The sequence below is a fragment of the Rhincodon typus genome, chromosome 13 (genome assembly GCF_021869965.1).
Source record: "Rhincodon typus isolate 14 chromosome 13, sRhiTyp1.1, whole genome shotgun sequence".
Classification (NCBI taxonomy): domain Eukaryota; kingdom Metazoa; phylum Chordata; class Chondrichthyes; order Orectolobiformes; family Rhincodontidae; genus Rhincodon; species Rhincodon typus.
In genome coordinates, this window is record NC_063344.1 from 12,979,701 (window position 1) to 12,995,914 (window position 16,214).

Below are 16,214 nucleotides of genomic sequence, written 5' to 3' on the forward strand. Positions count from 1 at the left end.
CTATTCTTAACTTCCTCGGACAATTATGATTGGTTTATCCCCTTCTTTGATTCCTTGTTTCTCGCTTGGAATTTTTTTGATATATGTGTTTGTTGTGAGCCAATATTTTCTTCAGTGTTGTTCCTCAACCAACATTGCTGCTGAGTGCCTTTCTCAGTCCGCTCAGCCAGCTCTGCCCTCATTCCTTTATCATTAGCCTCATTAAATTTCAACTGTTTTTGGCCCGTGTTTCTCCAGCTCAAACTGTGCACATTTTACTCTGAGGGAATTAAACCTACCGCATCAAATCCAAAACAATCTGATCCTTGCTTGGATCCACATATTGTTGTGGGATGCTGTCCTATGTACATTCTATGAATCCTTCATCATGGCTGCCCCTGCCAATCTAACATTCCCAATCTACATGAAGATTAAACCATCACCCATGATTTTTTACATGCTCTCATTAAATCCTGATTTATTTTCTGTCCTACTGATTAGCTACTGTTAGGGAGCCTATAGACTACTCCCACCAGTATCTTTCTCCCCTTGTTATTTTTGACATCCACCCATAACGGATTGTACATCATCCAGACTAAGATCATTTCTTGCTGTCATAATTATTCCATCCTATACTAACAAAACTATCCCACCACCCTTTCCTTCCTGCCTGACCTCTTGAACAATCACATAGCCCTGAATATTAGTTCCCAGTTTTGATCTTTTTGTAGCAATGTTGCTGTTATGGCTCTGTCATACCCATTGTCTTCTGTTTGTGTCATTAAATTATTTAGCTATATCTCTGTTATGGATCTATCATACCCATTGACCTATGTTTGTGCCATTAATTCATTCAGCTATGTCTCTGTTATGGCTCTATCATACCCATTGACCTCTGTTTGTGCCATTAATTCATTTAGCTATGTCTCTGTTATGGCTCTATCGTACCCGTTGACCTCTGTTTGTGCCATTAATTAATTTATTTGTGGCAAATACATTCACGTAAAGAGCCATTAATTTCACCTATTTACCATTTATCCCCCTTTCACCCTATTTACTGCTGTTTTTCTATGTTTGTACACTCTGCCGCGTCCCACTCTGTGTATCATTATTCAAACAAATGCCATGCAATGCTACTATATTGTTTTGCTTTGTAAACCTATGTCTCCTCTCTCCCAAAACCTACCCCTCTCTAATTAGTTTGAAGCCCCGTCTTTACAGCCCTTGTTTTTTAATTCACGAGGACTTTGGTCCCAACACAGTTCAAGTGAACCTGATCCCACAGGAAGAGTTCCCTTCTAACCCAGTAATGGTGCCAATTTCCCTTGAACTAAAACACATGCCAATCTTTGAACCATACATTTATCTCCTTGACTTTATTTACCTTTTGTCGGTTTGGCTGTGGCTCAGATAGCAGCCCTTCGAGTATAACCTTTGAGGTTCTGCTGAGTTAATTTAGCTCCGAACTCTTCAAATTCTTTCAGAGGAACCTCTTTATTAGTTCCTATAAATGTTGTTAGTACCAGTGTTGACAACTGGTTCTCTCTGTCCTGTCTCCAAGTTCCTCTCCAGCCCTGAGGAGACGCCCTCAACCCCATCACCGGAAGGTAGCACAGTCTTCGAGACTCACACTCACATCGGCAGTGAACTGTCACTATCCTCCTAATTACACTGTCCCCTACCACTGCCATATTCCTATAACCTCTCCTGGTGCCATGGCCAGTTTACTCACCCTGTCTGCATTCCCACTCTTGTTCTCACGGCTTGCAAGATTCTTATAACTGTTGGACAATTGCAGGAGCTGACGCTTCTCAAATACAACCCCCTGGTCCTCAAATCTGCCATACCTACAGTTATGCCCTTCTGTCCCTGATAACAGACCAAATTTGAACTGACTGGTCTGCAACTGCTACCCAGGGCAAGGAGATCCCTTATTGTTCAAGGGAAATCAACGCCTTTGATCTTCTCGGGCTCCTTGATACATTTACCGAACAAAAGTCTTATTTTGACCACGCATAATCATTCAGGAGAAACAATTCCAGATCATCTCATAAGAACAGGATTAGGCCATTCAACCCATCTAACATGGTCCCTCAAACAATACATTAATGGCTGATCAGACACTTTAATGCCTTTTACCTACCCATTCCCATAACTGTGAATGCCACTTGTAATCAGATATCTATCTGTCTCTACCTTAAACAAACTCAAAGACTCAGCCTCCACAGCCCTCTGGGGTAGTTACAAAGTTTCACAACCCGCTGAGTAAAAAAATACATTCCTCTCTAGGACCTAAGTGGCATTGCCCTTATTCTTAAGCTGTGCCCCTTATTCTAGATTCCCCAACTAGAGGAAACATCAGAACTAGATCTATCCTCTCCATCCCTTTCGGTAGTTTGTAGATTTCAATGAGATCTCCTCTCATTCTTTGAAACTGATGAGAATTATAGGCTCCATTTGTCCAATTTCTCTTCATAAGACAATGCCGCAATCCTGACTGCCTATGAGTACGATTTTTTTTCCTGAATTCAATTCTGAAGGGCTGAGCCCTAACTTTAAAATTCTTTTGGCTTGTGCTTAAATTCACCTAAGACCTTCCAAACCCAAAACCTCTTCCATCTAGAAGGACAAGGGCAGCAGACATATGGAACACCACCACCTTCAAGTTTCCCTCCAAGCCACTCACCATCCTGACTTTGAATTATATCACTGTCGCTGGGTCAAAACCCTGGAATTCCCTCCCTAAGGGCATTGTGGGTCAAGCCACAGTAGGAGGACCGCAGCGGTTCAAGAAGGCCGCTCACCGCCACCTTCTCAAGGGCAGTTGGGGATGGACAATAAATGCTGGTCAGCCAGCAACGCCACATCCCACCAAATGAATACATAAAATAAGAAATTGGCATCCTCGATAGTTTTTGCCCTTTCGGTTCTCCTTATTACTTAAAACGTCTCGATTAGGTCACCCATTGGTTTTCTCTGCTCTAGGGAATACCAGCCAAGTATCTGCAACACACTGGCATGACTTAACCCTCTCAGTGTAAGGGTCGCTAGGTCTTTCTGTCTTCATTCCTTGCAGCGCCTATGAATTGGAATATTTAGCGGGGTGAGGGTGGGAATGCTGGATGACTTTCCACTCAGCAAACACTGACAGGTAGAGTTGAGGGGTTGCTGCAGCAGAGAACGCAGTACCTGAGAAGACACTGTGGGCAGGCATGCCTAAATAATCGTGCTGATCACGTTGAGATGAATGATGTGCAGTCAACCAGCTCAGTCTGACTATCAACTGATGTGCTTGCTGATGAAAGGACAGAGAGGAGCTATGTGATGTGTCAGCAGATGTAATAATCCACTGAGCCTTTCGACCAGTTTGCAGTCAGTTATCATTGACCCATTATTAACCACTTGCAAATCACCTCCTTGCAGCATTGGAGCATATGTCCAGGAGTGCCCTGATTAATTCACCCACTTATATGTATACGCTGCCTTTAATGTTAACTGCTAACCCCCAGCCAAACCCCCTGACAGAACTGGCAATGTACACCAGGGTCCTGCCGAAGGTTCGGAGTCGAGATCAATCAGTCCTAGAATAACTGCACTCTAAGGGATTAAAATTGATGGAGTTCCTGAAGAAATATTTAAGAGGGCCTCTGCTCCCTTTTACAGAGCTGGGATTGTGGCCAATTCTCCCAGTTGACTTCCTCGATGACCTCACCTCTCTTTATTTTCTCTCTTCCAAATGGGCGACTTGTCCTGTTTGCTCGAGATCACTCCACCGCTCTCAAAAGACACGGATCGTGTTTGTGTCTGCCCACGTTGGTCCGCTGTAGGACCAATTTACTGTTGAGCTGTTAACAATCCATTCATTGCAGGCTGCAGATGGAGTTTGTTGCTAAAACCAGTCCACTGTATTGCCGGCAGCTGGCCCACCCTGGCACAGTGGCTCTTTGTTCATGATCCGTGCTGTAACTGGGCTTGTATGTGTGATAGATGAATTAATTACTTCATATGTATTGCTATGATTCCCCAGTCCAAACAATGGCTGCACAGGGAGAGGACAGGCCTGAATTACTTCAGTGGCACAGAGACCACTACATTTTATTTTAGATTGGCTGATAAAGCAGAAAGAACGAAACCATGTGGTGCAGACAAATTCACGCTCTCAAAAGAGAACTGGATGCTTAGCTGAAGCAAAAGAAAAGTCAAGGCTAAGGGAAAATGTCCAGGTCCATATTTATCTCTCGACCTCCATCAGTGTTGCAGTTTAGCTGACCCGTTCCACTTTGCAGTTTGTGGAATCTTGCTGTGCACCACCTGGATGCCCCGTTCCCTGTATCACAACACTGATGACCGCTTCAAACGTACTTTGAGCGCTTTGGGACATTCTGAGGCTGTGAGAGTTGCTAGAGAAATGTGAGTCTTCTATTAAGCATTGGAGTGATAATTATGTGCAAAAACGATGCAAATCCCAGAGGTGACTGAATGGTTGTAGGTGGTAAATCTCATCTTTCGGTACCACATTCCCATGTCTGCTGTTTCTGCCGACTGTAAATGAACAAGGAAAAGGCTGAATTAAAACAGCAGTCAGCAGAATGTTCAAGGAATTAATTGAATTCTTGGTCCCTAATGACAGTGACAGTAATTTCTAGATTGAAGTGAGATGGAATAGCTGCACGGCTTGTGTGTGTTTTAAATGTGTGGGTACAAAGCAAGGATTGTCCAGCCAGGAACCAAGGCAGTCTTCACAGGTGCAGACTCTGAACAAGATTATTTACACAAAGTAACTGAAAACCTGGAGTTAGTGATTGAGATGAGGAGTGTTATTGCCTGAAAAATGTCAGGAAAGTAATGCTGCCCTAGCTTTGCCACCCAAAAACACAGATACACACGCGCATGTACACAGAAACACACACCCACACAGAGGCAGCCACAGATACACACACGCAGAAGCATGACTCACACGCACACATATACAGAGAGGCATGCAGATGCATACATACACATGCACACAGAATCATAGAATCCCTACAGTGTGGAAACAGGCCATTCAGCCCAACAAGACCACCCCATCCCTCCGAAGAGCATCCCACCCAGACCCATTCCCCTCCCCTTTCCCTGTAAACCGACATTTCCTACAGCTAACCCACCTAATTTACACACCCCCTGAACACTACAGGCAATTTAGCAAGGCCAATCCACCTAACCCACACACCTTTGCACTGTGTGAGGAAACCAGAGCAACCAGAGGAAACCCACGCAGGCACGGGGAGAATGTGCAAACTCCACACAGACAGTGGCCTGAGGGTGGAATCGAACCCGGGTCCCTGGTACTGTGAGGCAGCAGTGCTAACCACTGAGCGACTGTGCCACCCCCATGTGACATGTACGCACTCAGACACATGCAGACACATGCACATGCACATGAAACATGAAACAGACATACAGACACACAAATACAAGAAATAATTTAGGCTGTCATTTTCTTGTTTTTCAGTTACAAGGCCCATATTCACGATAGAAAGGCAATAAATCAGAACTCCCAAATATCATGTTTGACCTAAATGCGTAGTCCTGTTGAACTTTCTTAGAAACCGACGAGAAGTATAAAAAAAAACTAATAAATAGACAGGACTGTGAAGAGGAAAGCTGAAATAGAGAGGGTTAAAAATCCAGTTTTTTCACTACATTACACATCTCACAATGGCAAAAGTCTGCAGCTGAAGACTTTTGTTGGGTCAACACAAGGATCAAAATACTCAGAGATAGTAGGAACTGCCGGTGCGCCTCCCTAACCTGTTCATCCTTTCTCCCACCTATCCACTCCTCCCCCCTCAACCCCCCCCCCCCACCCCCACCTCCTACCTACCAGCCTCATCCCCGCCTCCTTGACCTGTCCGTCACCTCTCCACCTATCTGCTCCTTTATCCATCTTCCATCCGCCTCCCCCTCTGTCGCTATTTATTTCAGAATCCCCTTCCCCTCCCCCATTTCTGAAGAAGGGTCCAAACCGGAAACGTCAGCTTTCCTGCTCCTCTGATGCTGCTTGGCCTGTTGTGTTCATCCAGCTCTACACCTTTAATCAAAATACACAAGTTTTTTTGGGTCTTGCAGGCCCCTTCTGATCCAATGTGAAAATCTGTGATTCCTAAAGGCTTATGCATTTGAATAGTGCCTGACTTATTTGTAATTCTCAGCACTTCCAGCTGGAAGATGAAAAGAGCTGCACCAGTTACTCCAGAGATCCTGTCGCATATATTTTTAATGACAGCCTCAAATTTGTTTCATGAAGGATTTTCTTTTGAAGAGAAAGTAAAATAAACACAGTTCTATAACTCCTGCACGGATAGTAGCCCAAGAGGCTATCAGTGTAGAATTACCTAAAGACAACAGCAGCAACAATATATTTGGAAAGCATGGTAAGAATGTCTGAGAACGTTTACATAACTGTAGAATAACCGATAACAAGCAAAAGAGGCATACACTAGATATCCAAAACCTTCTTCAAAGAGGTTGGTTTTAAGCGGAATCTGAGAGGAGGTGAGGCTTGAGGAGAGAATGTAAGAGCTTCAGGCTTTGCAGGTATGGCCACCAACCTTAGAGCGAAAGAAGTGGAGAATGCTGAAATTGTTAGAGGGCAAAGGGCTTGTATTTCTTGGAGGATTGCAGGACTAACAGAGGTTACAGAGATTGGGAGGAGGGATGAAGCTTTGGAGCTATTTGTGCAGGTACCTTATGTACTAGGAAACCAGAGGAGTCTCTTTTACACAGCGAATGGTCTGAATTCAGACGATGCCAGGTTATAGCCCAACAGGTTTATTTGAAATCACGAGCTTTTAGAGCGCTGCCCCTTCACCCACTTCACTTGACAAAGGGGCAGTGCTTTGAAAGCTTGTGATTTCAAGTCAACCTGTTGGACTATAACCTGGTGTCGGCTGATTTCTGACCTTGTCCACTGCATTCTAACACTGGCACCTCCACATACACAAGGTATGTGGTAATGTTCATCCTTCTTCACAGCAATGAAACCCAGGAGTTTGTTTTCACATCTGCAGCCAAAGGATTTTGGAGATTCAGTGATATGGGGATTCGATGATGGAGTTCAGTGATGGAGCACTAGGTAGTGGGATAAAAGAATGACCGAGGGTAAAAGTGACAAGTCATTCCAATGTCTGCGCAGTAAATCACTTTGATTCCTAAAGTTCTCTTCCAGGAACTTTGAATGCCATTTGCTGCAGATGAATTTGTCACGATCAACAAAGTTCTCACCTTATAAAGATATTTAAATGGAATAACTACATCAGCGTCTGTTATTGCAACATCACACACCATTTGATCGCCAATGGTTTGCACCCAATCAAGTAGAATTTCAGCCAGAGCATTAGTGCAAAGCTGGCATTTAAGTTCCAGCTGTTATATGCGTTGTCAAATGTTGTATTGTAGCCAGCGCCACTAAGCACTATACAGGTTGTATGATAGGTGCTGGATATGAGAGTACCCATCTGGTACCATTACATTGAAGGAATGTCTACCACAACCCTGTGTGGGGTTTGCATGGAAGATCCCAAAAGCCTCATTGCCTGGGATCTTCAATTGCAGTGAGATTGGAAGGGGATTTGGCATGATTTGGTAAGGGTGTGCTGGATCTCCTCTGACTCTGAAACGCAACATGATTTCCAAAAGGGGAGGCAACAGCAAACCCATTCATCTCCAAGCAATGGTCCAGTAAATTCCTTGAGGAGCTTGTTAATGGGCCCAAGAGGGCGAAAAGGAAATTTTAAAATGTGTTAAATTGGCAAATCCAAGCAGTGACCTTAGTGTTGATTTCAAAGTCGACAGAAGTGAAAGCCTTTTATGTTGCACATTTCGAGGAGCTGGGCAAGTTTTTTATTTATTCATTCATGGGATGGGGGCGTCGCTGGCTAGGCAGCATTTGTTGTCCATCCCTAATTGCACAGAGGGCAGTTCAGAGTCAACCACATTGTTGTAGATCTGGAGTCACATGTAGGCCAGACCAGGTAAGGATGGCAGTTTCCTTCAAGGACATAGTGAACCAGATGGGTTTTTCCCGACAATCGCCAATGGATTGACAGATCCAGATATTTATTGAATTCAAATTCCACCATCTGCCGTGGTGGAATTCGAACCCCGGTCCTCAGACAATTATCTGGGTCTCTGGATTAACAGTCCAGTGATAATACCACTAGGCCAAGGGATCAAGGTTTTACCTGCCTTCTGGCTGCTTCAGAACTTTTGTGTTCGGTGAAGCTTCTGGCCCTTGAAGGTGTTGCCATTTAATAGTTTCAAGCTGCATTCTGGCTGCTACCAACCTTGGCTACTTACCCTTTCCAGGCAGCTCCTGACTACTGGTAAGGCCTGGTGCCACAAACTGGCTACCAAACTCAGCACTGCTCTTGCCTTCAGACTGGTGAGGGGATTTAATTTTTCATATGATATACTTGTAAGTACAGGGTCAGAACCTGCGAATTATCCCTCAGCTCCTGACCCTAACTGAGAAATTTTAGCATCACAGAATCCCTACAGTGCAGAAAGAGGCCATTCGAACCATCGAGTCAACTACGAGCCTCTGAAGAGTATCTCACCCAGACTGAGGCCCCTGCCCCATCCTCATAGAATCATAGAATCCCGACAGTGTGCAAACAGGCCATTTGGCCCATTGAGTCCACACTGACCCGCCAAAGAACATCCCACCTGGACCCACCACCCCCACCTATCCCTGTAACCCTGCATTTCCCATGGCTAATCCACCTAGCCTGCACATCCCTGGACACTATGGGCAATTTAGCATGGCCAATCCACCCAACCCATTAAGCCTATTACTTGTAGCGCTTGGTCAAAAGACTTTGAGTGAAGATACCCAAAGGTTTACGTGTAGATATGAACCATAGACTCTGGGAAGGCATCAACTCAGATTCGTGACCTCGGCAGGTTAATGGGGCTCAGTGTGCTACAGGACGTTAGCAGTCTTGCATTTTGGAAAGTCATTTGAGATACTTGAAGCTGTCTTGTTGAAATCTGTGTATGTGTTTGTGCTAAACAAGTACAGCAATGGGTTCCAGGCCGATGAACAGCTCAGAACAATAATCGGCTAAAGATAGAAGAGTGACTGCATTGCTGGGACTTCTAAAATTCATTCTCGTGTGGGATGTGGGCCAGGGCAGCATTTGTTGCCCATCCTTAATTGCCTTTGAATTGAGTGGCTTGCTGGGAAATTTCAGAGGGCACTTCAGAGTCTATCACATTGCTTTGTAGTCACATGTAGGCTAAACCAGGTAAGGATGGCAGATTTCCTTTCTTAAAGGGCATGAGTGTGCCAGATGGGATTTTATGAAAGCTAACAATTGTTTTATGGTAAAGAGATAACAAGGTGTAGAGCTGGATGAACACAGCAGGCCAAGCAGCATCAGAGGAGCAGGAAGGCTGATGTTTCGGGCCTAGGCCCTTATTCAGAAAGTTGTTTTATGGTCATCATTACTGACCATAGGTATACTCCAGATTTTATTACAAGCATTTTTCCACTACTTTCCACAATGGAATTTGTGCTAATGTACCTTGGTCTGGCCCTCTACACTATAAGTCGAGTGACATTGCCAGCTCACCACCAAACTTAGTGACCTTACCCAAGCAGAGTTCAGAATCATCAAAAGAGTTGGATTACATTTTGAAGGAGAAAATAAGGGTTTTGAAAACCTTCTCCATTAGAGATGTGCAATAAAAACGCCATGGATGTATATGAGATGAAAAATTACTGAAAGCTTGCATCCATATTCATAAAATATCACCTATTGAAGTACAGCTTTGCTCAATACATCTCCAGTCAGGTATTCATTACTGTTCAGCAATAAATCCCAGTACAGAGCATCTCAAAGGATTGACTGCTTTTGTAAAGTGGAGATCCGGTGAAATGGAGAATTTGTGGTGTTATTGCAATGGACTATCAGGAAGGAGAAGATAAGCTAAGGCTCTTCAGAGTCAAATAGAGGTGTCTAGAGTTACTTAGACAGTAGGATTAACCTGGGGGTCTCCAGGTTTTAAATATTAAAGATTAAACCTCTGAGCGATACTTAACGTTGTCACAGCACCATTCTAAATTGTGCTTGTTTAAAAACTCCCCTGAATACCGCGACGTATTAATTTTCAATATGTGGGCGTGAGATGATTAATTGGGGAATGGAGAGTTTTCTCAGTTTGAAATTGGCATGGGAGTGTAGGCACCATGAGATAGTTCATCTCAAATGACCAACAGTGATGAAATATACCACCGTTCCTTCAGTGTTGCTGGGTCACAATCCTGGAATTCTCTTCCCAATGGCATTGTGGGTCTATCTACATCAAATGAACAGCAACAGTTTAAGGAGGCAGTTCACCCCAGACTTCTCAAGGGTAACTAGGGATAGGCAATGAATGCTGACCTTAGCGATGCCTATATTGCCTGAATGATTTTTGTTTAGAAAGTGTGGGACATAGAAATTTGAGGCAGGAGATCACAGCAAGAAGCCCAAGCAAAGTTGGCAAACATAAAAGAATTTTATTACAGGAGTTAAATGTTGCTAGCGAGAGCAGCATTTATTGTCCATCTCTAATTGCCCTTGAGAAGACAGCAGTGAGTGGCTTTGAGAACCAATGCAATCCACAGGGTTAGGTACATCCACAGTGCTGTTAGAAAGGGAGTTCAGGATTTTGAACCAGTGATGATGAGGGAGTGACAATATGGTTCAAGATGGTGTGTGAGTTGTATGGTGGTAAACAATCAAACTGCTCCATGTATTGACAAAGGTCTCAGGAGTGCCATCAATGGCTAGAAAGGGTTATAAGAACATAGGCTATGATGGCCTGGACATTGGAATTGTTCAAAAATGAACCAGTCAGACAGTGTAATAGCAATATGCTAAGATTTGGTCTGCTAGTAGAAGAAAATCAAATTGGCCAAAGCAACTTCTTAATCTTTTGAGAATATTTGAGTATAGAAAGAGTCAACATTGTGTCAATGAGTTGATAAATAACCTGCTTGACTAATTTCCTGAACTTGAACATCTTCAGCAGCAGCTTAGCTTCAATGGAATTGTTTCTCCAATGTTTGGCTAAAATCAATTGTGGTTAGCTTGAACCTTCTCAGAATGTAAATGTCCTTTATAAACAGGGTATAAAAGGTTATTTAAACAACCATTATGCGCCTAATGATTTGTAGCTGATGCCAAATGGCTTTTGTGCACGATGCTCATTAGACATTTTGTCAAATTTGCGTTAAGGCTTGAACCACCTCACAAACACGTTGGTGTAAAGCCGTCATTTCAAAAGAAGATAGTGGAACATTTATGAAATGAAGGTGCTCTTAAAGCTAGAAAGTATAGAGTGATGAATGTTAAAGTCATGGATCCCATTGTTATTTAACCAGAGTGATGAGGTTGGTTATTTTGGAATGTTGTATGGTGCCCCAATAGGAAGTGTACTGCGTGAAAATAATTCTGTGCTTCAGCACTTGTAATGCATTACCAAGTTCTCAACATTTAGTTTCCGCACCCCTGCTCATTGAGATATTAAGATGCGAAAGTAGAAAGTGGGGCAATCTAGAATGAGGGAGCATGGTTTTTGGATTAAGTGGTTTTGGATTAAAAGGACTTAAAACAGATGAAGGGAAATTACTTCTCTCAACGGATCATGAATCTGTGAGATTCATTACCCCAGAGTGCTGTGGATACCGGGACATTAAGTAAATTTGAGGTGATGAACAGATTTTTTAATTAGGAACGGTTTGAATGGTCATAAGGAGCAGGCTGGAAAATGGTGTTGATGTTGAGATGAATAAAGATTGATGAAGGCAGAGCAGTGGACATTGTCTGTATGGACTTCAGCAAAGCATTTGACCAGGTTCCGCAAGTAGACTGATAAGGAAGTCTTGATCACATGGGATTCAGGGTGAGCAAGCCAATTGGATACAAAATTAGGTTGAAGATAGGAGACAGATGGTGGTGGTAGAAGGTTGCTTTTTGGGCTGGAGGCCTGTGACCGGCGGTGTGCCGCAAGGATGGGTGCTGGGTCCACTGCTTTTCTTCATTCATGTAAATTATTTGGATGTAAATATAGGAGGCATGGTTAGTAAGTTTGCAGATGACACCAAAATAGGTGGTGTGTTGGAGAGTGAAGAAGATTATCTCAGAGTACAATGGGACCTTGATGGGTCAATGGGCCAAAACGTGGCAGATGGAGTTTAATTTAGATAGTTGTGAGGTGTTGTGTTTTGGTAAGGCAAACCAGGGCTGGCCTTATACACTAAATAGTAAGGTCCTGGGAAGGGTTGCCGAGCAAAGAGACTTAGAGTTTCTTGAAAGTGGAGTCGCAGGTAGACAGGGTGGTGAAGAAGGCGTTTGGCACGCTTGCCTTTATTGGTCAGAACATTGAGTACAGGAGTTGGGATGTCATGTTTTGACTGTACAGGACATTAGTGAGGCCACTTTTAGAATACTGTGTTCAATTCTGGTCTCCCTGCAATAGGAAGGGTGTTGTTAAACTTGAGGGGGTGCAGAAAAGATTTACAAGGATGTTGCTGGCACTAGAGGGTTTGAGCTATAGGGAGAGGCTGAATGGGCTGGGGCTTTTTTCTCTGGAATGTCGGAGGGGTGACCTTATAGACGTATTTAATAACATGAGAGACATTCATAGGGTGAATAGCCAAGGTCTTTTTCCCAGGGTGAGCTTTTCCAGCAACTTTGTTTTTGTTCTTTTTCCCAGGTTGTAGGGAGTCCAGAACTAGAGGGCAGCGTTTAAGGTGAAAGGGGAAAGATTTAAAAGGGATGTAAGGGGTAATTTTTTCATGCAGACGTGGTGCGTGTATGGAATGAGCTGCCAGAGGAAGTGGTGGAGGCTGGAATAATTACAACATTTAAAAGGCATATGGATGGGCTACATGAATAGGAAGGGTTGAGAGGAATATGGGCCAAATGCTGGCAAATGGGACCAGGTCAGATTGGGATGTCCACGCAGATGAGTTTGACGGAAGGGTCTGTTTCTGTGCTCTGTGACTGAATGACTCTACAAGGTCGGCCATGATCATGTTGAATAATGGAGGGGTTGAATTTCCTACCCCTGATCCTCATTCTTATGTTCTTAATGAAACAAGGAGATGAATGTAATATCCATATATTACTTATTTGTGTGTTAGCCAAGAGAGATTTAACCCTTGTATGTCTCCTACTTAAGGAAAGATAGTGATGTAGCGGTGGTGCCTCTAAACCTGTCATCTGGGGGAATGGGTTCAAATCTTGGTAGAATTTAAATCACAATTAATACATTTGGAATTGAAAGTTAGTTTCTGTTCAAAAACATAGTGAAGTGCTCATTGATTGTAGCAAAAACTCATTTAATTCACTCATGTCCTTGCCTGGTCTGTTACACATGTGACGCCAGACCCACAGCAACACTCTTGTATGAACAAGGCAAAGAACTGCGGATGCTGGAAATCTGAAACAAAAATTCCAGAAATTACTGGAAAAGTTCAGCAGATTTGGCAGCATCTTTGGAGAGAGAAATAAAGTTAACTTGCAGTGATCTTTCTTCAGTTGATTGCGCTGTGACATGATCAAACAAACATTCAGTTTAACAGCAAATGCTGACCTAATCAGTGAAAAGCACTTTCTCGGAAAGAAATTAGAAAGAAAATGTGTAAAAATCAGCATTCAGCTTATTGAACTGATCGGTGAGGGTGACCTTGATCTTACCACCAGCTTTCAATTTAAACGTACCACTTCAGTCATGCTGTTTAAGAGCGCAGGATAGACAATAGTGCAGGTAGAACAAAAAAGAAAAGTTTGCATTTGTGGTGCACATGCCACAAGCAACGAAATCCTTTTGAAGTGCAGTCTCTGTACTGTGCAGCAATCAATTTGCACACTGCAAACTTCCTCAAGTACCAATGTAACAACGACCAGATCATTTGCTCCACTCAAGCTGACTGAGGGCTAAATGTTGACCAGGACTTTGGAGATAACTGTTATCTAAAACAGCATTCTGAGCTTGTACAGAAATGAGAACCTTCCTTTTTTATTGTGTGAAAATTTTAATAGAAGGGATGTACTGGGAGAAGCATCTTCATTGTTTAAGATCATTCCCCAGCAAACTTCCATTTTCAGGTGTGAAATCAGACCAACTCTCACTACTTGCTGTGCAGACTAATTAACGGCAAGTGTTGCAGTCTGGTGGCTCAATAGAAGTTCTTCACTACAGTGGGTACTTTCAACTAACTTGTAGCAATTGTTTCAATCCACCTGAGGCTTGTCTGATGCCAAATACGTGCAGGCTTCATAACCTGATAAACCTGAAATCTGAGTTAACTCATTGCACTGGTTTCTACGTCACCAACAACTTTAGCAGAGGCAGTTGTAGAAAAAGGTTTTGCCACGGAGAGAGTGAGAGAGCCATAGATATCTACATCCTTCCAACTCACTGATCTTTACTTTAGATAGTAACCCCGTGCTCCGACTGCAGAACAGGTCATTAATGAGCATCCCTGATCCTCCAGCGTTCTGGCAACATTATTTAGTTTCAGCTTTTGTTTGACATCAAAAGTTCCATTTCAGTACCTCCCTGACATATCAATTGTCCTTGTCTGAGCTGTTAGCTTTCGTTCCTATATTCTGAACTTCCAAAAGATGACAGTTTACTTCTATGGAACACTTTTAACATAGCAAACGTGCCAGGGTGCTTCACAAAAGCGTAGTCAAATAAAATATGGCACTCAACCGCAAAATGAAATAACAAGGACAGAGGATTAAATGTTAGGCAGAAGACATAGTTTTTGAAGGGTTATCGCAAAGAGTAAAAGGAGGGGTTTTAGGGAGGAAACTCCAAAGCATAGGGCCTAGCTAGCTGATGGCCTGGCAACAGGAAGTGTAGCTATTATGATCACGGATGCATGGGAACCCGAACTGGAGAAGCACAGAGATTTAAGGAGGTGGTAGGGCTACAGGAAGTTACAGAGATAGGGAGTGGGGAGGAATTTTAAAACACGCGTAAGAATTTTCAAAATCAAGACAGCTTCCAGGTCTTACAATCATGCTGTTGTCAATTGTTAACCTGGGCTGCAATGCTCATACTTTATAATGTTCCCCCCAAGACCAGCTGTGCATCTGACAAGGGGTAGGTTGATTTGATGGGTCTTAAATGATCTATGTTGGCTGAGGGACATTGATGTTGTTAGCTTTGCAGACATTTCCCATAAATCAGAAGTGATGAATGTGATCATTTGAATCAGATAATTCCATCCTCCTCCAATTTTCCTGTAATCAATACTCTTTCAACACACTCCCATGGCTGTGATGCACTTTGTGTTTCCAATGTTCAGGAAAACACGAGTTTTCTTCCCTCCCTCCCTTCTTTCCTCCGTCTCTTCTATCCTTCTGTCCCATCCTCGGTCATAACTCTTCGCATTTGAGCCCTCGGTTAACCAACTCTGGGTGGAGATATTCCAACAGGTATTTCATATGACCTTCTGCCATTGGCTACCCAACAAGACCATTGCCATGGTGTCCTACCTTCTCACAGCCAATTGGAAAGCCAGCAGACAAAATATGCAAAAGAAATGAAAAAAGAATCTATACTTTTAAATTTGATGCCCAAGGATTTGGTATGTGGCAATGAGCTTGTAGACTAACCTTCACTATCTGGAGACTCCAAAACGAGGCTGGAAAGTTGACAAGGTTATTGAGTCGAGGAAAGTTGACAGATATTCCTACTGAGCAGAGCATATTCCTACTGACTGCATCAGCCCCATTATGAGTTACAGAAGGGAGGAAGAAATATTGGAGAAGGAAAAGACATTTTCTGAGAAACGTATGAAGGAAACAAGAATCAGATCATTGTCTGTATTGGAGGACAGGACTTTTGTTACAACCTGAGGACAGGAATGGGGTGTCAGAGTATAATTTCACTGGTCGACTGGCTTTATGGTCTTTCGGCACTATCCCACATCCAGATGCCCCTCTTTGGTGATGACTGCACAGCATCTCCTGGGGTTGGCCTCCATGTGGTAGACTGAAGGAGGTCAGTGCTCCTGCCAGCAGCTAGGAACCCCTTTCTCACCTACATGGTCACAACTGTGGAAAAAAGCTACCCCATCTTTTTCCATCAGCTGTTGCGAGTTGCTGAAATGGTGCTGCAAAGTGAGGTTTGACCTCTTGCCTTTAATGGTCATCCACAGCTCCTTCCTTCAGGGTTTCCCCATTGAT